We start from the raw sequence: 14,278 nt of genomic DNA, 5'->3' as shown, positions 1-14,278 counted from the left end.
AGTAAATAAAAAGAAAGGCTTAATTTTTTCCACGGTGATGTTCAGATAGCAGATACTAAACACAGCATTAAATATTCGCCAGAAAATCTGATAGTCAGATTTTGATATTTATTAAAGACTTCCATATTGAGTTTAATTAAGGATTTGATTATGAATTCTACCTTGAAGGCATGATTACTACTTATCTCTTCACTCTTGGGCCAAAGAGAATTACAGATGCTGAATATCTCTCCATTGCATCCATGAAATAGTCATTAGTTTGAAAAGACATCTCTTTTCTCAGTGCTGAAAATTGCCTAGAGAAATTTAATTCATTCAGCTTTTATGGTACTCTTGTAAGGAATACTGGATGTATTTTTAATATCTGAGCCAAGAAAATAAATGAATCATCCTAACTAATTTCCTGATAAATATACAATTGTCTTTTATTACCCTTTTATTATCACATATTAGTCTTTTATTCCTGTTAATACTGTGAAATATGGCAGGGAAATAATGCTGCTTTTTAGAGAGTGTGTATAAAATTCACCACTCACTTTCATTACATAACTTGGCATCTTCTGTTCCTAGCTTTCCCATTTCCAGTGTGTCGATGGAAAAACCTCACCATGGATGGAGAGACTCACTTTTTAAGGAACCTTATTGTTAGCTAAATATCTTGCTATCGTAAAAAGCTGAAGAGTTATGGCAGCCCATTTTAGCTCTTGGAAACTTTTGAAACACACTATTAAATGCATGAAGAGTCACATGGCTATTCAGCAAAGAACGAACTTCTGGGACATAGCTGGTGTCTCTTCCCTAATGGGATCCAGTCAAAAGGCTAGAATATCATATACTGGCAACCAATGGCTGGCCCACAATCCCTCAAAAAGTAATGGTTCACTGCCAGAAGATCAAGTATGCATCCGCAGCACTCAGATTGCCAACTATTTCTCGGGGTTTGGTTCCCTGGCCTGGGACTCTGCCTTTGATTCCCCAGTCTGGGACTCTGCCTGAGGAGGTGGCATGGTGTGGGGTCCCTTCTCAGTGACCTAGGGCTCTGGTTTTCTTTCTAGCTCCCAGCCCAAAGAAAGCCTTTATTTTCCCCCTTTGTCATGGGAGTATGGGTGAGTGGGGAAGCACAGAGCCTGGCTTCATAAATATCTTTCATATCCATCATTGATACAGTGGTTTGGTCTTGAGTTAATTTGGCTTCGATATGGCCTCCCCAGCTGTAATTTATCTCTATTCCTCCTCCAGCACATCAAGCAACTGTACAACTTCTCACTTGATTCATCCATCACCAGTGTCAAAATATAACATAGAAGTTTTTCTTTCTAGTTAAAATATAAAAATATGAAAGGAAGGCTATTTTCTCTGATCTTTCTCTGACATGATTCTTGATCCTGTCAGAATCTTCAGGTTCTCTCTTCTCTTCTCTATACTTGTCCATGGGTTAAGTGTCATTTATTAGTGATATATCCCCTTTGTTTTAGACAATGTCAGTCATGACTGTAACCATAGGTAACCTGTTTCTCCAGAACTATAGCCTAGCTTTAATATTCACTCCTTTCTCAGTAATCCTGCTGGGAGCTATCACATATTCAGATAGCTTTTGCAATCTCTACATTGCAGTTGGTTTCTATAACATTTGTTTCAAAAAGACAGCCTCATCGTAATACTGAAAATAACTATGTTTTCAGATGGTTCTCTAATTCTCTTACGTATAATAATATAATTATAAAAAGAAGAAACTACAGTGTATCCATTTTGGGTATTAAAATTAGTTGAATCAGTTTTCCTGCTAATATTCTTCTATGAGAATCACATTCAGAACTTAGAAACTGCAAATGTTTATTTTTATTGAAGAAAGGTAGCTTGCTAAACATATTTAATATCAGGAATAAATATGAATTTGTGAGAGAGAGAACTGATTTAGTGCCAATCATATATCATTGTTTCAAAGGTAAACTAGAGAGCTTTATCCAAAACAAATTTAAATAAAGTAAAAACCTACCTCCCTCTCTCTCTTTGTAGCTCATAGACAAATATTTAAACATAAATATGCAAACCAAGGGATCCACATTCATCTGGGTTAAAATGTATGCTGAAAAAGTATTGAGAATAAGAGATATCCTATGTTAGTTACCAAATGTTTGGGAGCAACAATTAAAAAGTGTAGATTACCAGAGTTTTAAAGAAGAAAAGATCATTCTGGGCTAAGATTATCCACAAATTTTTCAAGGAGGAGGCAGAACTTGAGGTGGGTCTTTAGGACAGGTAGGATTTAGAAAACTGTAGAGGAACTGGGAGGCATTTTTCAATGGGAAGAGTGACTTCATAGTGAGCATACTGAGATGGTTGTAAAAAATAAAAAGCAAATGCGTCTAGTTAGAATTGATAGCATAAGCAATCATGAAAGATCATACTAGAAGACAGAATGAGAGTAGACCTGGAGGACCTTAGATGGCCAAGAAATGTGAACTTCCAAGGATACTACCCAGAAAATGAAAAGAAAACCCACAGAATAGAAGAAAATATTTGTAAATCATATATCTGATGAGTCTAATATCAAGAATATATAGAGAACACTAAAAAATCAGTAATAAGGGAAATAGCCCAATTAAATTGGGAGGAAGAAGTATTTGAATAGACATTTCCCCAAATAATAAAATGCAAAGGACCAATAAGCACACGAAAAGATGTGCAGTATCATTAGTCATCAGGGAAATGCAAAACAAAGCCACATTGAAACTTTACACCTACTAGGATGGCTATGATGAAAAAGGCAGATAATAACAAGTGTTGACAAAGATGTGGAGAAATCAGAACCATCACACATTGCTGTAAAATGCAAAATGATATTCCAACCTGGAAAACATTTTGGCAGTCCTCAAAAACTCAAAATAAAAGGGCCTCATAAACTTACATTTATGTTACCAGATGACTCAATAATTCCATACCTAGGTATACGCCCAAGAAAAATAAAAACAAATGTTCACACAAAGCAACTTGTATACAAATGTTCATGGAAGCATTATTATTAATAGTCAAAAGGCAGAAACAACCCAAATGTCCACCAAGTGAACAGTAAATAAAGAAAATGTGGTGTATCTACACCATGGAATATTATTTGTCCATAAAAAGGAATGAGGCTGGGCTTGGTAGCTCACGTCTGTAATCCCAGCACTTGGGAGGCCAAGGCAGGGGAATCACCTCATGTCAGGAGTTTGAGACCACCCTGGCCAACGTGGTGAAACCGCATCTCTACCAAAAATACAAAAATTAGCTGGGCATGGTGGCTTATGCCTGTAATCCCAGCTACTCAGGAGGCTGAGGCAGGAGAATTGCTTGAATCCGGGAGGCAAACGTTGCAGTGAGCCAAGATCATGCCACTACACTCTAGCCAGGGCGACAGAGCAAGACTCCACCTCAAAAAAAAAGGAATGAAGTATGGATACATGCTACAACACGTATAAACCTTGCAAACATTATGCTAAGTGAAAGAAGCCAGGCACAAAGGCATTTATTGTAAGATTCCATTTATATATGAAATGTCCAGAATAGGAAAATGCATGGAGACATAAGGTAGATTAGCGGTTCCTAGTGGCTGGGAAGAGGGAGAAATGGGGAGTGACTGTTAGCAGATATAGATTATTATTATTTTTTGATAGGGGGTGATGAAAATGTTCTGGAATTAGGCTGAGCATAGTAGCTTATGCCTGGAATCCCAACATTTTGGGAGGTCAAGTTGGGAGGATCACTTGAGCCTAGCAGTCAAGACCTGTTGTACAACATAGACAGACCCTGTCTCTACCAATCATATATTTTTTTCAAATTAGCCAGGTCTGGTGGGGCATGCCTGTAGTCCCAGCTACTCGGGAGGCTGAAGTGGGAGGATCACTTGAGCCCAGGAATTTAAGGTAACAGTGAGCTATGATTGTACCACCGTATTCCAGCCTGGGTGACAGACTGAGACTCTGTCTCAAAAAAAAAAAAAAAAAAAAAGAGAGAAAAAGAAATGTTCTGGAATTAGATAGTAATAATGGTTGCACAACTCTGTGAATATACTAAAAACCATGGAATCATACACTTTAAAATAATGAATTTTATGCTATATAAATTATATCTCAGTAAGAAAAAAATACACAATAAAAGAAAGAAATATGAACTATTAATATATCTTTTAGGCCCTACATAGCTACTGAAGATTTTTGGGTAGCAGAGTGGAGTGTTTACCTTTGCATTTTGATGCATCTCTTTTTTTTTTCAAACGGGGTCTTGCTCTGTTGCCCAAGCTGAAGTGCAGTGGCATGATTTCAGCTCACTGCAACCTGTCTCCCAGGTTCAAGCAATTCTCCTGCCTCAGCCGCCCAAGTAGCTGGGATTACAGGCATGTGCCACCATGCCCAGCTAATTTTTGTATTCTTAGTAGAGATGGGGTTTCACCACGTTGGCCAGGCTGGTCTCAAACTCCTGACCTCAGGCGATTCACCCACCTCTTCCTCCCAAAGTGCTGGGATTACAAGTGTGAGCCACCGCGCCCGGTCTTAATGCATTTCTTTACCTTAACTTATCCCTTGGCGTGTAATAGCATGTCTCACAATGTGTGCCTAGAATAGTTTAATGCCATGAAATGCTCTAGCAAAAAAGCTCTCCCTGGTCAAAAAGCTGGTAAACTGTATATCTCTCAAATATTTCTTATTCATATCAATGCAATAATGGCCCTAAGCAGTCCTGCAATAAAGAAACCTATTTAACTTTGTTCACGAGTATTTTCTGAGACTCACTTGACCATGGAGCATCCGCTTATCTCTCAAGAGCACAGTGTTCCACAGAAATCACACATTGGGAAATGCTGGCCTCTCATCCTGCTTAAGTTCCTCTTATCTAAGTTCCCATCACTCCCTCAATGACCTTTGTCTCCTTTCTTCTCTCCAAGCCCCGTTTTTGACCAGCCACGTGCTCCTTGCCATCTGGCACCCAGCTTTATTACACTAAAATGTTTCTCTCAAAAGTTATCCAAAATTTCCTTGATACTGATCTAGTGGGTGGATGTTTGTTTGTTTGTGCCCCAAGTAAATAAAACTTTTTATGTGGTGATCATGATGACTATCTTTTTCTTGTAATTTTCTGCTCCTCACCTCTTTGAACACCTTTTTTCCTCCTCCTGATGCCTAAGTGATAGATATCTCCACAAAGTTGTATTCTTCACCTTTTTTCAATTTCTTGAGACAGGGTCTCACTCTGTGACCTGAGATGGAGTGCAGTGGCACGATCTCGGCTCACTGCAGCCTTGACCTCCAAGGCTCCAGCGATGCTCCCACCTCAGCCTCCAGAATAGCTGGGACTACAGGCATGCACCACCAAGCCTGGCTCTTTTGTATTTTTTGTAGGAACGGGGTTTCACCATGTTGCCCAGGCTGGTCTCAAACTCCTGGCCACAAGTGATCTGCCCACCTGGGCCTCCTAAAGTGCTGGGATTACAGGCATGAGCCCCCGCACCCAGCCCTCTGTACCTTTTTTATCTGCTGGAACCCTGGGTGATTTTATCTAACTCATGATTTCTGGAGGTCTTGAAACTCTTTGCCCCAGCGTCTCACCACCGCTCCAGTTGCTCATTTTCTACTGCTGGCTACACCTGCCCACCAGAACATATGAAAGGGCCTTCTCAGCCTCACCGTTCCCACAAAATAAGGCAGTGAAAACTATCTTCCCTACTACTGGAAACCCTGGAGTCTAGAAACATAATCACTAGAATATATTTTCCAATTTAAAATTTCTACTGCATCGCTTTTTACTCAACTAGTTCCTAAAGGAATTTAAACTAGCTCGCACCTTATATACAAGAAGCCCTCAATAGCTATCTGTTGAATGTGAAATATTAATGTGATCTTAATTTGTTTTATAAGAATTTCTCTCTTAAGCATTGCTGCTAGAATTTTAAATATTCAAAAAAAGAAATTAATCATCACAGGCCCCCAACTTACTTATATCTCATGCAACTAGCTCCTTATCTAGACTAAGATAGAAAGTCTCCTTCCCTTTGGTAATTACCATTACCATTACCATTATCACAATGTTCTTTTCCTTCTAGAGGGAAAAGTTCTCTCCCTTTATGGCAATAGACATGGCATTGGTCAGGATAAGGTCAGAACTTTAGACTCCTGGCGATCCTTATCTCTCCCCAACCATCCCCTTCCTTCCCTTCACCCTGTACATCTCACTTATCTGGCTCCCATTTTAATCCTTCAGGTCATCCTCCTTCAACCTCTCTCTGCCAAAACTTCCTCTCCATCACAAGAGCCACCACCAGTGCCTTTGATCCACAGCACTCCATGTCCTATTGCCCACAGATGGGAGAGGGAGTTCTCCCATTCCACTTGGGGATGGGGAAAATGACCTACCCTGATATTCAACGGCATTCAGAATACATGTTTCTTTATTATACTCTTTAAATATTATTATTTAATTATTTAATATTAATATTTTTAATTGGTAGTATATTAATATTGTTTAATAATGTTTAAAATAATAATTGCCTTCTGCATTACAAATACATTTCACCTACTGGCCAGGAAACTCAATAACCATTTATCACAGTGTTTTCATGGAAAAAAAATAGCTTCTGAGTTTTAAATGTAAATTTACAAATGAATTGCTCAAAAAATGTTCATATATTGGGAACTGTGTTTACCCTGGCATAGAATTATTATTATCTATATTATTATTATACTTGATTCTAAATTCCTGTCTATGTTTTGTTGCTATTGGTAGCTCAAGAGATTAAATCAACGCAATCCAAGAAAGACCTCCCCAATTAAGTTAACTTTTAGAGTTGAAATTCAGGAGACTGTGTCTCAGACTCTTTCAGGTAAAGTGAACAAATATTTTGGATAAAACACAAATGAATATTTGATTTTCCAACTAACTCGATTTTGTGAACCTTTGTAGGTAAAGTCAGTCAAGGTTTTAATATTAAAATGATGAGAACTTTTTAGCCACTCTTCAATCTGCTTCGGATTTCTCCCACCACCTTAGGAAGATGTTATACTGCTGACGACGAGGTGTGATTTTGTCACATCAAAATACATATACACCTATGCTTAAGATGGAAAGGTGATTGTAAGTCTCACAGTTCTAAGGTACAGCAGGATGGGACAGAGCAGAAGGTTTAATAATGAGAAATTACAGTTTTCTGCAATTCTTGAGGATCGGAGGGAGGAAATTATTTGCTTTATGCTGGTGGCAATTTCTCTAAACCCTGTGAGATGACATAACTCAAGCTGTTGTAAATGCAGACATGGTAGCTACCAGCCACAGCTCTTGGTTGGAGCAAGATTCCCTGGGGCATAAAATATATTGAAAAACCTTTCTAAATAGGATTGATCACTTAATTTGACTGTTTTAGAGAACATCCTATGTAGTCTTCCATTTCTGGCACTTGTGCACAGCCCCTTGGAAGCTTAATCATTTCCACCATAGATGTGTGTACATCTGCACATATATTTTAATTAGATCATCTAATCACAGAGATGATCATAAATACAATGTATTAAAAGTGTTAGACACTAGTTATAGAATATTCCTTACCTTGGCTTTCACAATATAGTACCATAGCCAGTAAGTTCTTCCTCCGAGAAAAAAGTTAAATCTATAGATGCATGCTTGTGTCTTTTTTCCAAAATACATATAGTGACATCAACAATTGCGACCAGGCCTCAAAACAAAACAACCTGCAGCACAAAGAAGACCATTGTGTTTAAACACAGAGGAGCTGATAGGTGTTCAGTTAGCCACACACTTTATTTTGAGGGGTTAACTTTTGCCTCTCACTTATACTTTTTCTTTCATGAATGAGCAATTAATTACTTCACTGCTGTCGCTGTTTCAGCACTTCAATTTACAATAGCCCTTTGTTTTCTTGCAAATGAAAAAAGCTTTGAAGGATTTCAATCTTCAAAAACACAGAACACTTTCTTTCTCTTTATTTCTGAACACATAAAAAAAGTCTATTCTTATGTATATTTAATAACAGGCTTCAAAAAGAGCCTTATTGTGCACCTTAACATGATCTGATTGATTCTTGCAGCTAAGTCAAAGGAACACATACAAATCCTAGTTCTGGGAAACGTTTTCTATTTAAAAATTCTAAAGTGTAAACTTTATAATAAACTAGGGGAGAAATGTAAATATGTTCTATTTCATTTTAGATACAGTTACGTACAGTTTAAACACAGATGATAATGTGACTTGTATAATGAAGTGCTTCATCTTAAGTCACAGAAAGTTCAGTGCTGTTACAGTTAACAATTAGAAAGAAAACTTTCTATGTCTTTATGTTTGTATCTTGAAAACAAGGAGATGCATGTTTGTATTTACACACACACACACACACATACACACACACATTCTTCACAGGCAAAGGAAAATAAAACACTGAGGCATTGTCTGGTAGAATTAGTGGGCATTGATCATACCTGAGACATAAATCCCTAATATTCATCTTTTATTTCTCAAAAACAGATTGTTGATAGAGCAATAAATTTGGCTAGGATAATACAAGTCCAATGATTTAGAATGTTTACAGAATTGAAATCTAGCTGACTCACTAGTCTGATCAATTCAGCATTAACCAATATATACTTCCTGTTTTAGGCCATGAAATTAAAAATATGAGCAATTCAATTAAACGTATAGAATAACTTCCATCCTCAGTGAAGAGGAATTGAACTTAGTGTATGTTAATATCTTAGTCTTGCTATTAAAAGAAAAATTATAGTTCTGAAACAAGTTTGCTGATTGTAAATCACTTCTTTCTCATAATATTGGCGAGAATGCCCATGGGCATAACATCCAAATCAGTTAATAGAGGACTCTAAGTAGTTAAACTCCAGCAAATTGAGAATATACTGTAAGTACGCAGCTGTTCACTTAATCTTACGTTTTACAAGTGCAGCATTTTGTGTTTTTTAATGTGAATGTCTTCTTCCTGGTCCACTGAGAACTCAAGGTGTTTTACTATTTATGTCAAAATCAGATACAAATTAAAACAGCAAGGCAAGATGTATGCTGACCTGACAACCCATCACCCCATCAGCTCATGTCTGCAGAAACAGCTTGCACTCTGGTGGTCAAAGTGACCACCAGCAAGGTCCTGAGCTTTGGAGCTGCACTCCATCATTTTTTTTTTTTTTTTTTTTTTTTGTTTGAGACGGAGTCTCCCTCTGTCGCCCAGGCTGGAGTGCAGCAGCGCGATCTCGGCTCACTGTAAGCTCCGCCTCCCGGGTTCACACCATTCTCCTGCCTCAGCCTCCTGAGTAGCTGGGACTACAGGTGGCCGCCACCACGACTGGCTAATTTTTTTTTTGTATTTTTAGTAGAGACGGGGTTTCACCGTGCTAGCCAGGATATCTCGATCTCCTGACCTCGTGATCCGCCCGCCTAGGCCTCCCAAAGTGCTGGGATTACAGGCGTGAGCCACCGTGCCCGGCCCATCATTCTTTACTCAGTTAAATAGTGGTTCAAAGTCAGAGTCATCCTGCTGAGCTCCTTGGTGGATACTGGGCATCCACAGTTAGGTTAGATTGACGGGAACACAACTCTTTATTTATGGTTACCTCTGTACCACCAGAGATAACCATGGGATTTCAGGGCCTTCAACGAACACAGCTGGAATCCAGTGATCTAGAAGTCCTATGTTTCAGAGAACTGGAAGGATCTGGCGCAACCCTGAAACAAATACTCAGCTTTCCAACCTTGGAGTTCTATCTTAATACAACCACACGGAAACAGCCTCACATAAAATACAATGGACCACTTGAAAAGATATTCTATCTTGGCTTAAATTCCTGGCTGGGACACACTACTCATCTCTAGTATAATTTTTGATATTTGAATATATTACCCCATACATGGCTATGGCATAATGTGTTTAACCAATCTCCCAGTGCTGGCCATTTCTAGTGTTTCCCATTTTTACATTAAAATAGTAGCTCTGCAACAACTATCCACACAGCTGTATTCTTTAGAGGATAAACCTCAGGAGTTAAGAGTATAATCATGAGTGCACGGCAGACTGAAGTTCAAACATTAACTCTGTCACTTTCTAATGGTGTTTTCATGGGCAAACCACTTGTCATCTCAAAGCTTTAGTTCCTTCATCTGTAAAAGGAATATAATTGCTCCTAATTCTTCGAGGTCTTGTGAGACTCCCGTGAGAAAGTACATGTAAAATTATAGTAAATAATTTTCAGTTTTCTCTTAAACACCTAGTTGACTATATTTATTTCCTTAGGATAAATTCATAGAAGTGAAATTACTTTACCCATGTACATTTTTAAAACTCCTGATGCTTGTTGTCTAATTTTCCTCAATATACACAATTCCCAATAGTAATATCCAATTGTATAGTAATTATTTGTGAATTGGCTTGTACCTAGAACTAATCTGAGAAGTACTTAAAAGAAGTTCTAGGTCTTACTTCATCTCTGTCCTCTGCCTACCACAGGGACAGATATACAACAGATGCTCAATCAGTGTTTGTTTAGCAAATATCTATATTTTCCCTTCTAACATAAATAAGCACATCCTTTTCTTTTTTTTTTTTTTTTTTGGATATGGAGTTTTGCTCTCATTGCCCATGCTGGAGTGCAATGGTGTAGTCTCAGCTCGCTGCAACCTCCAGCTCCCAGGTTCAAGCAATTCTCCTACCTCAGCCTCCCAAGTAGCTGGGATTACAGGTGCCCACCACTACGCCCAGCTAATTTTTGTATTTTTAGTAGAGATGGGGTTTCACCATGTTGACCAGGCTGGTCTCAAACTCCTGACCTCAGGTGATCTGCCTGCCTTGGCCTCCTAAAGTGCTGGGATTACAGGCATGAGTCACCGTGCCCAGCCAGCACATCCATTTTTCAAACAGCACCGCCTTTTCAGCACCACCTTTTCAGAAATGGGCAAAGGCCCTGCTTCTCATTCATTCTGGAGGCCACTGCTGGTAAACAGAATCAGGTGGGTGACATAGTCAATAGCAGCAGTTCTCACCTAAGGTGCTTATTTTAAAATGCAAATTCCCATGTTCTACTTGCAGAGATTCTGATTAAGAAGGTCTCAGTAGGGTCCCAAGTATCTGAATATTTAATTATTAACTTCCAACCACCACCACTCCTGATATAGGTAGTGTATGTATTCAATTTTTATAGGCACTGTCTCTGGAATCTTTGCCTCAAAATACCAGAATTCTGAGTTCTTTCCAGCCCTGCGAATCTATAACGCATTTTCTAAAAACATGACTAATCAGAATAAACTCAGAATACTTGTAATTTATACATAATATTTACCGATTAGTAGAAGGTGCATTGTTGCTAAACTAGATAAGCTTTCTGTTGATATGGGGGGAAAACAGATAAAATAAGGATGAAGAGTTCATCCTGATACCTGTCCACACACAGCCAAATTTCATCCTGGTACTTGCTCATGGTATGATAAGAAGTGAGTTGATCTGCTTTTCACAGAAAATAGAAACTGTGCTACCATGAGTCTCATTTTGTTTGATCCAGATTTTACAAAGACAAGAGCTGGGAGTGGCCTCCATAGAGGCCATCAGCATCAAAGCCCATGAAGGCAGAAATAATCAGCTTCCCTGTCACCTGCTGTCCTTTAAGGGGCATTCCAAAACTAAAAGACTCAGGTGAAGGTTTGAAGAAGGCAGCCCTCAGAAAGTTCTTCAAGGTCAGCAGGGAAAATTCAAGAACCATCTGCTCATTTTGCAATGGAGACCCAGAAGCCAAGCCCAAGAAAGGAGCATGCAGAACTAAAAGACAAATGATGCTAGTAAAGAGAAGCTCTTAAGCTTGACTGCCAGTTCATGTAGTTTTGGTTTGTATAGTTCTGGATATAGTTCTATATCCAGCTTTTCTCAGAATGGTTTCCAATTACCCAACTACCCTGAGTCTCAGATGAGAAAACAGGGATGCTATCGCATCACTTTTGTCTTATATAAAATAGGGTATAGTTGTTGGGAGTAATATATTAGATGACTTAGCAGAGTGCCTGTTACAAAATACAAGTGGTAAATCATTTTCCTTCTCTTTCCCTCTCTACCCTCACCACATCTTTACCCCCAATCTCTATCTCTGTGCATCTGAATTGGCCTGCTAGCTCACATATTCCTATGACATATTCCTGTGGCACATTCCTATGTCTTTTTAAATAGCAAACAATAATTTGTTGAAAACATGATTATATACCAGCATATTTGTTACAGAGTATATACTGAAAATATAAATCATGATTCACCCAGGTGTGGTGGCTCACGCCTGTAATCCCAGCACTTTGGGAGGCTGAGGTGGGAGGATTTGTTGAGCCTGAGAGTTTGAGACCAGCCTGGGCAACATAGGGAGACCCCATCTCTACCAAAAATTTAAAAAATTAGCCAGGTATGATTGCACACACCTGTAGTCCCAGCTACTCTGGAGATTGAGGCAGGAAAATGGCTTGAGCCTGGGAGGTGAAAGCTGCAGTGAGTTATGATCACGTCACTGCACTCCAGCCTGGGTGATAGAGCAAGACTCTGTCTCCAAAAAATAAATAAATAATGATTCATAATCTCAATGAATTTATAGTGTAATCCGGGAAAGAAAACTAACACACATGTATAATCAGGGAAAGAAAACTAACACATATGTAACAACACTGGAGAACACTGAAAATTTTATTATTAAGAAATTTGATGTATTAAAATTTAATTCATTAAAAATTATCTTCTGAATCTTCCATAAGTACTTTAGAATTCAGAGAAAGAAGGAATCTATGAGCCCGAATCTCCAGGGAAGGCCTCGAGGAGTGGTCATGGTTTAACCTTAGTTCTGAAATAAAAACATTCACTGATTATTTACTATGTGTTAATTATACTAAATACTTTACAAGAATTATTTTATTCAGTCTTCAAAACAACCCAATAGTTACGTATTATTATTCTCATTTACTGACATAGAGGGTATTTTTCCCAAGGTCATAGTTGGTAAGCAAAATAAGTGGGACTCCATCCAAGGTCTGGTTGACAGCAAAACCTGTTCTCTAAAAGATGGGAAGGATTTGCATAAAGAGAAAATGCAGTGAGTGTTACAAGACAGCAGAATAGTATCACCAAGTGATCGGAACTGGTGATCAGATCAGGAATGACTGGCATAGTCAGGAAACTATGGGGTGGTGAAGGTGGCTAAAGGTGAGATTTCATAGTGAGAGGGAGGCCCAAGGAGCCCAACTGTTAACCTAGTGCCACAGATGAAGAGACCAGGTTTTACAGACTGTCAGCCACAAGAAGAGATTCAATGAGTTCCCTGATCTGGTTAGAGAAATGCAGATGTGAGAGAGATCAGGCTTTGGTGTCTGTCGCCAGACAGGTCTCCTGGCTCTGTCCAGGTGATTCAGCTGTGAGACAGGTCCCCATCCTCCCTCTCTGCTCCCCAAGAGAGGAGTAAATGTTGCTCTGTATCAAGACTTCCCAACAAGTTTAGAAGAATCTCTTTAAAATGACCCTTTTTATTTCAGACACTCAACTTGTTTTTGACTACAAACGCAATTGCTTGAGAGGCTAAACTCCTCCAAATCACAGGGGGCCAGTTATTGCCTGTGACCTCCAGAGGGAATGAGGCTTTCTTCAGATGCAACATCTTAAAACTGGCAAATAAAAATGCCCATTTTAAACAGCAGAGACTTGAGTTAAAATTATATTTTGATTCAACTTGCTCAAAAAACACTTTAATGCTTACCCCGGATTTGCTTTGCTTTGCAATCTAAAAACATATAAATGTGAGTAAATATGTATGTATATCTGTGTATATATTATATTATGATGTATACATGTAAGTATATACTTGACAACATTCAAACAGGCTTTGAGAAACTTTGATTCTCTGTGTAGTGACAGGGTTCAGGATAGGGTACCCCAAAATCTAGCACCTTGGCATTTAGGAAAACAGCAGAAGCAGGACAGTCTCTCTGACCTCCTGTCCGCCCTCCCCTGAAATGTAGCATAGAAACTGGACTCCCCCTCCCCTCCTCTCTTGTCCCCCAGTGCAAGCCATAAAACCTAGCTGATCTTCTCCTGAAGTAGGTCATGAGACCCCCATTCCAAAGGGGTCCTCCCTATACCAAGAGGAAATAAATGCCTGAAGACATAGAGGCACATAAAAGAATCTGAACAGGCCTTGATAATTCCCCCCAGATTATTATTATTAGGTCTTATCCTTCATCCTCCAATCACACTTTTGCATGACTATCCATAAAAATGCACCGG

General features: G+C 38.9%; 1 long non-coding RNA gene across 5 annotated transcripts in view; it reads right to left on the bottom strand.

Moving 5' to 3' along the window:
- Window positions 1-14,278, bottom strand: part of LOC129526625 (uncharacterized) — a 108,995-nt gene that overhangs the window by 59,876 nt on the left and 34,841 nt on the right. The window contains exon 3 of one of the 5 annotated variants that reach the window (XR_010130727.1): window positions 7,573-7,715. The exons of the other annotated variants lie outside the window; for them this stretch is intronic. This is a non-coding gene — a long non-coding RNA (uncharacterized lncRNA). The remainder of the gene's footprint in view (window positions 1-7,572; window positions 7,716-14,278) is intronic. 5 annotated transcript variants of the gene reach the window in all.

The sequence above is a fragment of the Gorilla gorilla genome, chromosome 15 (genome assembly GCF_029281585.2).
Source record: "Gorilla gorilla gorilla isolate KB3781 chromosome 15, NHGRI_mGorGor1-v2.1_pri, whole genome shotgun sequence".
Taxonomy (NCBI): Eukaryota; Metazoa; Chordata; class Mammalia; order Primates; family Hominidae; genus Gorilla; species Gorilla gorilla.
Note: the sequence above shows the minus strand (reverse complement) of the source record. Positions and strands in the feature narration are given on the sequence as shown.